Here is a 15,441-nt window from a genome sequence, read left to right on the forward strand (position 1 = left end):
GAGATTACCAGCAGCTTTATGTTAATTCATATTAGCTGAAAAGCTGGTAATTTTAAGAAACACATTTAAATTACATAGAATGCTTATTAATATTCATCTCAGCTCTGATTCCTTATCCCCTGCAGGATTTAGGAGTTGTGGATGTCAGATGTGTCACTGTGCACATTGGATTTGTTACAGAGCAGGGGTTGTGTCAGGTCATGTGGAGCTGGGAGCAGGAGTGAGCCCATGGGGTGACAGGGCTGGGTGCTGGCTCCCTGGCTGCTCAGTGTGGGAAGCAGCAGTGACAGGAGCTGGATGGGTCTCAGGACAAGCAGCAGAGCTTCTCTGAACCTCTTGGGCTTCCCATGTCCTTCCTATGTCCCATGGCTTCTCATACTCAGTTGAAGTTACTGATCCATAACAGAGGAGGCAGATCCATGAGCATAATTGTGATTTACAAGACCCAAAGCCCTGGGAAATAAGATTGGAACAACTCACACAATATGAGTGAAGTAAAACCATTCCAAGCAACCACTATGAATTTACTCACAAGTCAGAGAGGTTGCATCACACAAGCTGGCAAAAGATCTTGTAGTTCCTTTATGTTCTGCACACCAGCTGGAAAAGAGCCATGGGGTGAATGAAAGGAAGGCTGAGCAGTCCTGTAGTGCCAGTCACCAGCAGCCTGACACCACACCAAGGAGGAGAGGTGCTACTACACCTTTGTTAGAAACCCACCTGCTCCCTGCCTCAGCCAGCAGCCCCCAAGGAGCTTCAGAGTGATGTTAAAGATGTCTTAAGTAGCAGGGAACACATCCTTCAGAACTGAAGCAAGCAGTAACTCATTCTGCTAGAACTATTCCCTGAGGTAGTATGGAGCATTGGATTTGTTTCTGGAATAAGTAGCTCATTACCTCAGCCTGTGGCAGAAGCAGCAAGTGGCAGCCATCTGGAGTGTGAGGTGGCCCCTTGCCAGCACAGCTCCCATGCTGGGGAAGGGGTGGGGAGAAGGGGGAGGTAGAGCAGGGAGAGAGCAGAGGCAGAAGGGAGAACAAGGGGGGGAATATATAAGAAAAAGACACTAAAGAAGAGAGAACTATTCTAAAAGAGCCTGCAATTGATGTCTAAGAGCAGGTAGATGTTGGAAACAATTTCCAGCGTGTTTACTAGCATGAGATAGGGGAGAAGGTCAGGTAACCTGAGAGCAAAATTGGGATAAAAGAAAAAAGCCATTTAGAAAAGTGCTTAATTCACTACACTGAGTCAGGAAATCCTAGAACTCTGGAAATACCACAACCTGAACATCAAAACCACATCAGGAACATCACAGCTCAGTTCTCTGCCACACTTACAGACACAAAGTCTGTGTCCCTGGCTCAGGGAGCCCCAGGGTCTGTAACACTTGCACCCAGACTGCCTGTGGACTCTGCTTGGTGGCTTTGGCAGAAGCCACCCCACAGGTTTGCCCTGCCTTCTTCTGATCCTATAACACAAAAAGCTCAAACCAGTCTTTTGCACAGTCCAAAGCATTATTTTCCTTTTCAGGTTTTAACCTGAAAGTATCTGAGATTACCATGGACTAGTTTGTCAGCAACAAAAACCAGCTGCTGTCCAACCACACTTTCCATAAACATGAGTGCAAGAAAACCCTCACAAAGCCAAACAACACTTCCCCCCCCACTGCCCAAAAAAACCCACCCAAGAGAAACCCTCCATACCAAAAAGAGAAAGATGCTTGGAAGTATTAAATTCCACTAACTGTAACACAGCAGAAAGCAACCATCAGAACTTCCCAACCAGCCTGCTCTCTAGCAAGGGTTTCCATACCTTTTCAGTGGAGGTTTGCTGGCAAGGATTTGTTCAAGAAAATGAGGTAGAATGATTTTCTGGTTCATCTCCTAGTACTTACTGATACTCACATGGTAGGGCTATGGTAGAGAAATTGCAACACTTCAACAGTACATAAGTGTTGTAGCAGCCTACTAGACAAGAAATCTATTTCTCTGTTCTGCCATTAGGGGCTGTAAAGTCTGTCCATTTTGAGCTTCAAAGGGTTACTGTCAAAATCTGCACAGAGAAGTTGGGGCAGCTGTGTTTACCTCCTGTTGCTGGGGGGTATCAATCAGCCCGTGGTACTCTCTTCTTGAACAGTCAAGGCCTCTAGTGAGTGCCTCCCCCACTTTTTCCTCCCTGGTCCCCCAGGCTCCTTAAAGAAAATTATTGTACTGTTGAGGAAACTGCATGTGAGAGTCATGCCTGCAGAGAGCTAATGGGATGTTGCTGTGCTGCAGAACTGGGATCTCTTTCTCTGGAAGCAGGGAGAACAAAGCTTTCCCTGTAAAGGGCAGGCAAGATGTTTTTTAAGTGAAACATGACAAAAAGTTTTGCCCTCCCCTCCCCCCCGATTAAAATGTGCTACTTTGGGCTATTTCTAATGTTCTGTCACCAGATGATCAGGAGCCAGCAGCCAACACTGATTTAGCCAGCCACAAATTAGGAGGCTAGGTCAGATCAGGGTTTATGAGTTTGGGGTTTTTTGTCAAAGACAAAACAAGAGAGCTGCTTCTGAAGCTGCTGTAAAATCTGAGCAGTAACACTTGGGCAATAACCTATCCACAGGTTGTTCTTCAGCCCTAGATGGTTGGTGGTTGCTCCATGCTGTAAAGTTTTGGTAGTTGCTGATGCTGCAGCTGGTCCCTTTTATAGCAGCTGCCAGCTTTTGGGGTCTTGCTTTTTACTTGCACTTTCTGCTGAAGAGTCTCAGTGAATCTGCACTGTGTCAGCTACAAAAAATACATTTTTTTACTCTTTTATAAACAATGACTTGTAGAGGTTACTGAGAAACTTTCAACTAGCATCTACTATACCAAGTGGTTGTCATGGGATACTCCTGTTTGTTGCTGCCTGTTGATGACTATTGCTGTTTTCAAATGAGCATTGACACCAAATAAAGCAACATAATGGGATATGTAGTGAAGATGTGGTTGATATTTTTGGCTTCCAGTGTGTCAATCCATCCTTGTTCAGTGACAGAAGTCACATGCTCTTCTTGTTCCAAAAGACATTTATTAAAACTTCACCCAGTTCTTTCAGGCAAAGCCCACTAAAGCAAAAGGAAGCATAGCTGAGTGATGGAAAACAAAATTAAGAAGCCAAGAGGAGTCCCCAGCTTAACAGCTGAGCCCCTTTCCTCTCTCCCTGCTGTCCCTGCCTGAGAATAGGAGGTGCTGCCCACAAGAAGTGACCACAGAAGACTTGTACCTTTATATCTTCTCCCAGAAATTAATCTCTCTCTCTTCTTTACAGCAGAATCTTCAGGATTTCTCTAATGAAAAGAACCTTTTCTTTTCCCCTATGGTCAGCTGTGCTGAGAAGAAGGCCATACTTCCCTAGTCTAATTAGAAAATGGGTTGTGTGAGTAAGGAGGGAGCTCGGGAGCCAATCTTTTATGGTCAGAGCAAATTTCATTTATGCAAAGAGAAACGTGGAGCTTGGGCTGAATTATCAAATGAATTATAACAACAGATCACTTGCCTTTGCTGTGATTTAATTATCAAAGATTTTCCAAATGAAGGGAGGAGGGACAGAGCATTTCCTGAGGGAAATGTCAGTTTGCCAGTTGTATCCCTCACCTGAAGGAGCCAGGCCAAGGACATTAAGGGCAGGTGACAAGTTGTGATCATTTGAGATGCTCTGTGCTGCTGAGCACCAACTTCTCCATGAAGTGTATCTACATTGCCATGTAGAAATTAATGTGTAAATAAAGTAAACAAAGTATTCAAGTGAAAGAAAACCACTGAAAGCCACTTTTGTCCCCAGAACAGAGAATCAGCCACTGTCATGTGTATCCAAGCCACATCAGATATGAAGATGGGAAAGCAGAGAATTAAGCCAGTTTCACAAGTGGTTAACTGAATCACAGAAAACTGAGTGCTAGGAAAGAAATCCAGGACAATGCTCAGAGCTGCATCCAAAAATGGGCCTCATCTTCAACACACCACCCAGTACAGGAGCCATTTATAGGAAAAAATCTGATGCCACTACTGGATATTTGTGAGATTAGGTAGAAGGCAGCCAAACTTCCAGGTGAAAGCATCATGGGAAGATGAATGGTACTGAAGACTACTGCAGACAAGCTGGTCTGCACCAGAATAGCAGCACTACAGAATCCATAACCAGTGGGATCAAAAAATACAAAAAACCTTTTAAGCACAGCATGGAAATCGGCAGCATCCCACCAATTTCTAGGAGAAACTGTAGTGCTAATTAATAAAAGATGAAAATTATGGATACCCCAACATTACCTTTCAGTCTTAGCACATGCCCCAGCCTCCTTCATCCCATTATAGGGAAATGGCTCATGAACCATCAGCCAGACCTTTCATACCTGTTGGCCAGCTCTATGGTGCTTCTGGGGACAGCTGAAAGGGGGACATCCCCTTTCACCCATGCCCAGAGATTTTCAGCCTCGTGTTTTTTTATGCTACACAGAAACCTTGTTACACCCAGTCACATTTCCAAGGCATCAGAAGCTCAGCTCTTACTCTCTGCATTTGTTACTACTGCTATTACCTGCTCATGGAACTAGCTCCAGGCCTGCTATGCAGCTATTAAATCAGGAACTGAGTTCAGTTCTTGTACCAGTCAAACCAGACAGCACCCACCTCCCACATCATTAGCTTTAGGGGACAACAATCAGCACTCCACTTACATTTAATCCCAGTTTATCTCCATTTTATCCCAATGAGCTGAGGGCTGTTGCATCATTTTAGACAAACATTTCTTCTGAAAAGGCTTTGGCTTGGTCTGGCACCACTCTGGGCTGCTGAAGTGTTGTGGGTGCAAGTCAGGAGCAGAATAAACCATAAAACCTCTAAGTTAAACTCTTTGAGTCTGGACACAAACAGAAAGGCATTTAAATGGGTTTCTGTTCTTACTGCCAGGCACTGTCAGTGGGGACACTGATCTGACTCCTTTGTCCTCTCTGGCCTACTGGTTCACTTCAGGATTGCAGCAGAAGGCAAGGAAGCCTCAGCAGCACATCAGGAAATTAAAATGACACTCATGTCATTGGGAACATTGGGATTCATTTTGATGTATTGAGACCTGAGCAAGATCAGGCTGAGGCAACTGAAATGCTGCTCTTGCTGCTTGGATGAGTGGCACTGGAATTCTTTCCATGTGCACTCTCTTCTATTGCTTCTCTGTAGTTCTTTCCAGCAGGTTAGCATGGTTCCTCTGCAAGGAACTTACCCTTGTTCTCAGATGAATTATCCCAAGTACCACAGACACTTCAAGGTTTCTTGTCAGACTCAGAAGTCTTACCTCAGCTGGCAATGAATCCTATCTGCTGTGACAGACACAAGCAGGGCAATGAGGATCATTCCATTTCAGCTGATCTGAGAAACACCTCCATGTCCCACTGCCAGAAAGAACAGGAGGTGTCTCCCAAAGTGACAGTCCTGGTTTCTGCATACAGGAATGTAGAGAGTGATGTGCAAAGTTCTATTAGTGCAGTTTTCCTTTGAAAAGAGTTCTTCATTTGGGGACTTTGTCTCACCATTAGGTCTGAGATTGTGCTTTCCTGTATCAAAGAGCAAGAAAGAACTCTCTAATGTTGTCATTTCTTTTAAAAAATGTTTTCCTGCCTGCAGGAAACATTTGATAGGACAAGACAGCTCCTATATCTCAGGCACTGCATTGCAAACTGTACATTTTAAACAACATTGAAGTAGTTTGTGGCATTATAGCCACTGAAAATGAAATATCTCAAAATATGAAAGGGCAAAAGAAATTTTATGGCTAGAAAAAGCAGTGGTATAAATATTCCTGCTACTTTAAAGAAGATCAGCTGGTTCAGGATGATTCAGACATTTAAATTCCCTTCGGAGAACTTACATTTAATCTAGCAGAGTTGATGACACTTCAGGATGTTCAGATGTTCCTCAGTGCCTGGACTTTCCTCACTCCCAGTGGAATTTAAGCCACAGCACTGAGAAGAACAGCAGGACTGGGCAGAGGAACCTCCCAAGGCAAAGCCACTGCCACATACACAATGCACTTAACTTATGCAATTTCCTCTGAACTGGTGACAAGTGCATTATCTAAAAGCAGACAAGGTGAAGTATTTGTAAATGTACAGCAGGAAGAACCTTCAGTGGGGCAGGAGAAGAGCTGTTTCCTTTCCTAATAGCTCTGCATTTGGTGAGAAGGGAAAACATTCACCCAAGTCACTGCTGGGTGGACACAAAACCAGATGCAGCAAGAAGGTGACAGTATAACTGTGGGACTTGTAAGACTCCATCTTTCCCATCTGTATTTTTTTCCACCTGCTTTTCCTCACTGCTCTTGGAATATCCTCTGCTCACCAGAAGAGATAGGGACTGGGACAGCTGAGAATGAACTGACTGGTGTGAGGGAGCTTCAGGAAGCTGCACCTTACCACAAATGGTAACTTCTTGGGATGTCCTTGGGGTTTTGCCTAGAATACAAACCTGAGTGGTCCCATGGCCCAGCAAGAGTGAATCAGCCCAAAAATTTCTGTACTGCCCTCAGTTCTGTGCTGCAGTTTAAAACCTAGCAGAGAGGCAAGCTTAAATTTTTTTTTTCACACATTCATTCATCTTAAAAGTGACCAGCTCTTTTCCATCAGTACAGCCTGGAGCTTTCCAACAGTCCCTGTGAAACAGAGGAGGGACCATGCTGTGCTTTGGCAACAGAAGTCACCAGAATCAAACACTTGCAGGCAATAATTATGTTCAGCAAAGGAGCTGAGAGCTGCTGAGGTTTTGCTGTGGCAGTGAGTGATAAAGATTAGCTAACCCTGCTAATGAGATATGCAGACACTTAGGCAGTCTCAGAATTCAGGAGCAGCTGGCTGATACCCAACCAACCAAAAAAAGCAAATGCTAAAACCTTGTTTAATATTCTGCTGACAGTGCTGTGGAGGTTACATGTGAATAAATGGGAAACAGCTGCCCACTGCTGCTTTTCCACTGCAGGCCTGTCCAAGATGTCCCACTCACTGAAACATGAACACCACAATGAATTGGCTTTGCTCCCACAAGATTTGGGGGAGCTTGAGGTAGGCTGGGGTGGGGGAGGACAGCTTGGGAAGGACAAGGATGGAGAGTGTACAGAAAGAAGTTGGAGTGAGTAGGTGGGTGACTGTATCTGCAGCAACACATGCTGCTAAAGCAACGAGGGACAGCTCAGCCCTGAGCAAAAACCAAATTCCAGACCTTGTGAAAGGAAAGGTCTGTCCACTCTTGTGAGGGCATTTATCTTCACTGCCAGGAGGTTTTGGACAAGGCTTCTTCAGTGTCACAAGCATGGGCTGCTATATTCTTATCTTCTAATCCAGGTCCTGTGAAGTGCAACAGGCAAATCTCTGCTTGTGCTGAGCAACAAGAATTTGGCAGTGAGCACCAGCTCACCCCTGGCTGCAGGCTCAGAGCTTTGGCAGTGAAACCCAACACTGATATGGTGGTTTCCAGAGGGCCTGTCACCTACATGACATTACAGAGGCTAATTCAGCACCCAGGGTGCCAACTGAACCCCCTTTAGGTGCTGCAAGCCATCTCTTAGCCCATTTAAAGGCATATACTTACTCCCAGGATAAGCTTTGCAGGATTGACCTGCAGAGAGTGACAGAATGTCACACAGACACTGGACCTGCCCCTCTTACAGCTTGAGAAAAAGACCAGCAGCTCATTGCATCATTCCTACACTTGCTACTCATTTTCTTGATTATTTTGATCCTACCATTAAAAGTAGAGCTGAAGCAGGAATAAATATTGATACTAAACTGTGTGTAGAAACAGGCAATGTGCCTTCTCCTCTCTACTGCTCAGGACTAAAATCCTAGGAAATGGAAAAAGGGGTTTTGTTGGCATTAGTGGTTAAGATAACAAATTACTACATCTTCCAGAAGTGGAAATAGAGCATTGGAAAGCTTTACAGAGAGAAGAACTAGCACTGAACGGACACTGACACAGACTTAACATTTCCTAAAGTCACTGCCAGGAAAGGGACAAATGGGGACATATGGGGAGCAGACCTGGCCCAGAATGTTTAAATGTCCTTTAATTTGGGTCCATGGAACTGCTGTTGAAGTAACAACAGGGACCTGTCACAGAGAAGGCTGTTCTAAAGCAACAGCATAACATTTCTAAGGTGTTTCTTCTCAGTATCCTCCCTTGAAGTAATGCACATCTCATTTAGCCATGACCACCCAGCAAAGAGCCTTTCTACTGCTTCACAGGACAAAAAACCTTTTCTCTTCAAAAATATATCCCTTGATTTCAGTACAGACTGAATGGTCAGTGTTTGGAGCTGATGCCAAAGCACCAGAGAAGTCTGGGGTGTAAGAAGCAGAGAGAAGCTTGCAAAGTCAGATAAAACTCCCTGCTTTCAGTGAGAATGAAGCAAAGTTGTGCAGAGAGCAAGGCAGAGTATGGTGTGCATTTGAGGTCTGAAAAAAAAAGGGCCAAGCAAGCAGTGGACTTCTGTGTGTCATGCAGGAGAACCATGTGGTGAATTTTTCTGGGTAGAGCTCTTTGTTAGTACTAAGAACATTTCTTCATCTCTGCAAAGTGAAGCAACAAAGCAACTTCTGTTGATAACATGCTAAAAATAAAATGAGAGATCACTCTTCTGATAAAAAAGAAGGGATGGTCAATAAGCTTTTTGTCCTGTCTTCAGTGACTTCCCAGACAACCTGATCTTGAGAAATGTATTTTTTGGCACATAGGCTGGGAAGGGGACCAAAACTTGCTATTAATAATCAGACACATTAGTTAAGCACAGTCACACAGTGACATTTAGTCTTTTCTTCACCAAAAGTGAACAATAATTAAGTGGAAGTGGCCAGTCAGCTTGTTCTCTGACTGACCCAGAGGCTGGGGAAGAGGGAACTTGTGACTGACTGCTATTTGATAAACAAAGGCACTGAATGGAACCCCCCTGGCTTTACCAGAACTGTACAGCAACTGCTGTTGCGACTCAGACTGAGTTGTCTAGGCTGAAATCCTGTCTCCACTGTTGGTGGAAAGCAGAAGATGCTAAAAATAATCTCATAAAGAAGCCTCCAGTGAAGCACAGTAGGAATTCAAACACAGACACTACACAGTTGTTCTTCATTTGTGGTCATGCTGTCTGCTCTCCTCCTCTTCAGCACTCTAAGAGCACCAACTGAGGATTAAATTGTGGAATTAGGGCTTAAGAACCATCTCTACTCTGAATTCAGGGTAATGTTGGTTTGTTATTGAACCTGAGATGAGTGAGAATAGTGTAGCATCCATCCATGGAGTCCTTAAGGATTCCAACACTTTTATGTGACAGGACTCCCTCACTGCAGTAGAACAAAGAGGGGCAGCACTGCACAGGGTCAGAGCAATGTCTGTGTCTGTGTCACAGCACAGAACTATGGGGCCCTTGGGCAGTCAGTGGCAGGTGTTAAGGCATTGGAGTAGAAACAAGAGCAGTGCTTAGGGAACTCTGGCAAGAAAGGGATCCCTGCTATTGGAAAGAGTCACTCCTGTAAAATGGATTAAAAAGAAATACCAGTGACTGTTTTATGATGCAAAGGAAGAAAGTGCAGTTATTTTTCCCACTCTGGTGTCCCTGACTATTTCAGTGCTAAGCACCAATGGGTTCCTGTGCCCACATGTTAAGGATGAAGGAAAAGGGATTCCCAGAGAAGTCTGCAATGTGGTGGTTGATCCAGGAGGCACTACATCCCTCTGCACCAGGATCCCCATGCAGACAGAGGCCATCATGAACATCTTAGCTGTTAGATGAATTTTCCTGTTACACAGGTAAACACAGAGAGCCACCCAGAAACAGTGGGGCTGAGCAGAACTGATTCAGCACACTCAGGTCCATGGCATATCAAGTACCTTGCTTGAGCAAGGCCATGGTAAGGAAGGAGTCAGAAGCTCTGGAGCAGATGGATGCAGGATAATCTGAACCATTGGAACATTTCATTGGATGCCACGCTGGTCAGGTATAGCAGTATGGAATTTTTTTAGCTTAAACCATGACAATTCTCTTACTACACCTGGCAGCAGCTCAGGATTCCTGTGCTGTGCTCTCCTGAGTAGAACAGATACATCCAAAGGGAAGGTTTCTTTAAAACTGCAGGGAAAACTGTTGGCAGAGCAGAGATGGCAGTGTTTGCATCTGTGACTGTTTTTCACTCTCCTGCTGTAAAGATTTCAACCACACTCCAAATGGGTTTAGAAAGAGTTCATCCAACCCTGCATGGAAATGCTGATACCTGAAATGGTGAAGTACGTGGGTGGGCAGATTCTCCCTGTTGCATATTTTGTAAATGAGAACTGAGAAAAGGGATTTTCTTCTTTAAGTCTGGAATTAGAACAAACAAACCAAAGAAATAAAAAGTTATGCAGTGGGGTCATCACAAAATTGTTTTCCTTTCAGTATAAACTGCCATAGTAATTATTTAATGAGAGCAATTGTAGAACCAGTCCCTCCTCAATAGAGGCATGAACCCATCTGTTAACTGTGAATCATACAAATAATGTGACAGTGGAGACTTCAGAGGAGGGCTGAACTGGTTTGCAGTTAGCACTCCCATACTTCACCCACTGCATTCAGCTTTATGGTCTGGTTGGGAGGATTTGGGTGGAATTCAGGGAGTATCTGTTCATATTTTTTAAATTCTGGAAGTTATGCCTCACAGGACTCCTCCAGTAATGAGTTAGTGAATATTGGAGTTTATGAGCTCTGGGCTCAGACTAAAACACCATAGTGCCTAACAGTCAACTCTGGCTTTAGGATGGTTCTGCTCAGGATAAGGAAAAAGGCCTTTTACTGCTCAGCATTGTAAGCACAGCACTGTGGGGCACACTCAGGTGGTACCTCTGACTGTAACAGGAGGAGAGACACATGTTTTAATGTGTAATTGTATCTAAGACCTTCCTCACACCTCACATCACCCGTGCTGTGAGAATCACATCTAAGCCTTAACCCTACAAGCTGTTCCTGCAGGCAGAAATCTGTGTGAAACCCACAGGAGTCAGAGGCCCCAGCTCTGGGGAGACTGAGATGGCTTTTGTGGTGACAATGTGTCCAGTGCCTTCAGAGGGACTCACTTGCCCCTGGACCAGTATTAAGTAACACTGAATGCAATGCTGTCCACAGCCAGAGCATGGAGCCAGGCAGTATGGAAAGGAGGTGGGATGAAAACACAAGAAGGTTTTCAAGCTCCATCAAGAAAGCCCAGAGCTTCAGGAGGATTTAAAAAAAAAAAAAAAAAAAAAAAAAGTATCATCAAAGCATAAACCATGCACATTTCACATGTATACACACTTCAGGTGTTGGTTTTGATACTGAGGTCCATACCAAGACTCTCCATGCAGGCAGGAAAAAGAAAATCCCTTGAGTAACCCACCTCCCACCTCCCAGTAAATGCTGCACTGTCCACATGGATTATTTGTCCCATGCAGACAAACTGATCTCCTGGAAGCCAGTCTGCTAACTTGTTGCTAAAATAAGGCCCAGTTAGTATTTATCATGTATTGTCATCAGACACCTTACGAGCATCTGGGAAGCAGAGCAGATGGGCTGTAAGAGAAGCTTGACTGAATGTTGTAGACAAGGACCCCCTGGAAGTGACTACAGCAGTGGCTGACTGTCAGACTGTCACGCAAGCACCTCTCAGGCTGTATCTTAGCAACTGACCAGGCAAAACCAGACAACAGGCTCATCTAAAAGCTTCTCCAGACTCATCTGAAGCTCTTGGGTCTAGAAATTGTGGTGAACTCCCTAAAAATAAGCACTGCTGCAAGACCTGTCCTGCTGCAGAGGAAATAATAGCATTCCAGACCATGAGCTGGAGAACACAGGATCTGTTTTAAATCCTATTCCTGACTCATTGTTCAACTAATTTTTGCCAAGGCCTACAAGGACCTGTGTGGGATTTTGATGGAGGGAGGACTTGCAGTTCGGATCGAGGTGGAAGCTGCTCTTTAGATATCCCTTGCTCCAAGGGTTGGCCATGCTGACTGCCAGCTGGCCCCTACCTGAGCTGACTCTCATCAGCTTCCTTAGAGCACTGGAATTCTCTCTGTAAGTGCTTTTAACTCGATTTTGGGGACCTGCAATGCCTTCTTCACAAGCTCACTCATGAAAATGGAGCTTAGGACTGTTTCAGACAGAATTCAGGACAATGTAACCCTTCACTGACACCAGTAAATCAAATGAGAAATGGTCCTAAAAATTAGCAGTAACATCAGCCTGGGCTGAATTTCCTCATGTATCTGTGGGAGAGTAAGTGTCTATAAATAAACTGAAGCCTTGCAAGATTTTTGATGAAGGGAGTTCAAAACAAAGCCAAATTGTCAAAACAGCCCAAAGCCTTTCAAAGCCTTTTTAGTCCAAACACATGAGCATTTTCAGACAGGCTGTATGGGACAAAACAAGATTATGTGGGAATTCACAGAGGAAAAGGCACTCAGCTCTGCTGGAGCAGTGAGTGGATGGCCACGTGCATTTGTGCAGCACTAAGTATGGACAGATGGTTTAGGGGAGGCATTAATAATTTTTCTCTTTTCATGACAAAGAAATGAGCAGAGAGAAGTCAGTACATCCTTTTGGGGCTCTTAGTAGCCAGAAACAAGCTCCAGGCAAGCTTTCAAGGTTGCCATCCTGTAGACTGTGGTGTTTCTCCCTTACAGCTGCAGGCAGCTAGACCCAGTTCACAAAAGATGGATGAGCAATAAATATTTGAAAGTCCGTTCAATTAGAAACCCAAAACCTACTGTAATGTGATCTTGCACGTGTTCCACAGGCCTGTTTGTGGTACAGATCATCTACCCCCCAGTGCCATGGCTACCAAACCAAAACATATTATAAAAAAAAAAACAGATTTACAACAGATTCCATCCTGCCAAGCCAAAGTGCTGTCAGTTGCTTCAGCATCTCTTCCATGGTGACCTGCCCTCTTGTTCACAGAACCTGTACAGCTGTAGGAGGAATCTAGGAAACCTCCTGACCTTGGAAGAACAACTCCCAGACCAAGATGCCTCTGAGTACCTCTGGGGATGGCCAGGGCAGGGACAGTAAAGGACAGACATTTCTCTATGCAACATGCCTAATATTAGCTGGACACCTCAGGAGTTGGACCTTGTGGCCCCTGAGGATAGAAAGGGGCTGAGCACCTCTTCAAGTAGGTGTTCCATGGGCAGCTATTGTGCAGCTACAAAGCCTGTAAAAAAAAGCTGTTAAAAATCAGGCACTTGGCAGTCTTCTTCAGCACCATCTGACTGCACCTCACCAAGGAGCTGTGTAACTGTGTGGTGTCTTGAGACATGGAAGTGCTGTGGGTGATTATTATTGCCATAAGTAATGAATCCTAGAAGTTCACAGGGCTCAGCTGATTTCTCAGCCATCTGATCCAGGTTTCCAGCAGTGCCCTCAGGATGAGTGGGTGAACTCTCCCTAAGCCCTTGGAAAGCTGGTGAAAGCCCAGGCAAGCTGAGCTAACAACAGCCCAGCCAGGCAGGGATTAACCATGCAGGCCAAGAAAAGAAATTGTTTTAGTAGGATGACAGAGAAGGATGGTCATGGAGAAATGGTAAGCTGGTATTCACTGTAACCTTGAAACAACAGGTGGAAAATACATCCTAACACAGAACAGGCTTCAGAGGTAACAGCTTTGAGCTAAAAATCTGCTCTAATTCAACACACTTTCTGCCCTTAAGACTAAAAACTCAGCCCCTGCTTCTGTTTTCTCTGTCATCTTTGACACGTGCACAGGAACCTGACAAGTTGGGGCTCTTTCCTGAGACCAGGATACAGCATCTGCCTCAACAAGAGACCTCTGCTTGGCCCGGCCCTTCCCCACACAAACAGCCCCAAAGGATGGAAGGGCTTTGCAGCTGAGGGCTTACAGAAACCATTCTGGGATGTGTCTGCTGTGAGAGGGACATGGGGGAGAGGCATCCACATCTTTCTCCACTCACTGCAGCTGCACTGAAAGCAATTTGTAGAGACCCAAAGCATGCATTTACAGAATTCAAAATTTTGGAGAAAACTCCTTACAGGAACACAGAGATTGTACTCACTACCAATCATTCAGAGATCTTATTTGCTCTGTTAAATCCAAATTTCAGTCTAAGACTGGTGTGGGACCACAATGGGAAAGATGTGTAAAATGAGCTGGTACAAAGCTGGAGACACAAGTCAAATAATGCAAAGGAAAGAACCTAACACACTCCCTGCTCTTCTGCCCCTGAATTCTTAATGACTGCTTGAAAACTTACTTTCACTGGGTTGATATCTCCATGTACTTCCAAGGGAATTTATACACCTTTGATTTAAGTAGCACAAATTTGTCACTGATTGGCCCAAAAATTTACATAGAGAGAATGCCTTACATACTACTCAACAATTCAGGAATTCAGCAGTCAGTCAAGCATTCATCAGCCTCAGCTGGTATAAATTGTGGCATTATTTAAAATTCACCTGTCTTTATTATACCCTGCTACAAAGGAAACAAGAACTGCAAGTGTACCCATCCAGCAAACAGCAGCTTGGTCCTATAAAAGGGAGAGATAATTTACTGCAAAATCAACAAAGGGGAAAAAAAGCTGAGCAGAGAAGCTGGGTTGCATATACAGGGAGAGAGACCCTTTCATTTCAGCACTGCTCATTAGCAGTCTATAGAAAGCAGGGGCACAGGATTTCAACACATTACTGTCTCTTCTGGTCTCATAACTCAACTGGCAATATAATTTCTCATTAAACAGAGCACTCAGTTGTTTATTCCTAAAGAAGAGAACATGCAGGGTCTGGAGGTACTGTGGGGCAGTCTGTTGGTATAGCAGTAATTGCAGAGGCCAGGAGCAAATACCTGTAGCCTTCCTTCTGGTTTCTGATTGTACTTTCATCCCTATGTGCCTGGCAGAGATTCGTGGCATAGACTCCCATACTGGGCACTGCACATGATATTATAACAAAGGAAATGTGAAATAAAATCAGTATTCAAAGCTTCCTTCTCAGTTTTGGTTTTCAGAGGGTTCATCCCACTGCAGAAGTGTGGAAGAAACGGTTTTTTGTCCAGGGACTATGTTGTATTTATCTAAATAGTGCTGCACTGCAATCACACACTGTGCTTGGGAACTCCAGAGATTGAAGCCCTTAGAGAGATGGATTTATAATAGAGGCCTCCACCCCAGGAGGATGAAAGAGTTGTGTGGCTCTGGGTTTCATTACCCTTTGGCACCTCTGCTCAGGCTGTGGCCACTTGGGGACCAGAGAGGGAGAGCTATTCTGAGGAGGCAGTTTTGAAATTAAATGTCTCTATTTTGCCACAAAGGAAGCTGCAGAAAGAGAATTAAGTCTTTCCAAACCACTATATTAGACCCACTTTCCAGAGGTGAACCTTGCTCCCAGAGCACCCCACATGGCCCATGAAAGACAACCCTGTAGGCC

This window comes from Calypte anna, chromosome 4 (assembly GCF_003957555.1).
Source record: "Calypte anna isolate BGI_N300 chromosome 4, bCalAnn1_v1.p, whole genome shotgun sequence".
In the NCBI taxonomy this organism is placed as follows: domain Eukaryota; kingdom Metazoa; phylum Chordata; class Aves; order Apodiformes; family Trochilidae; genus Calypte; species Calypte anna.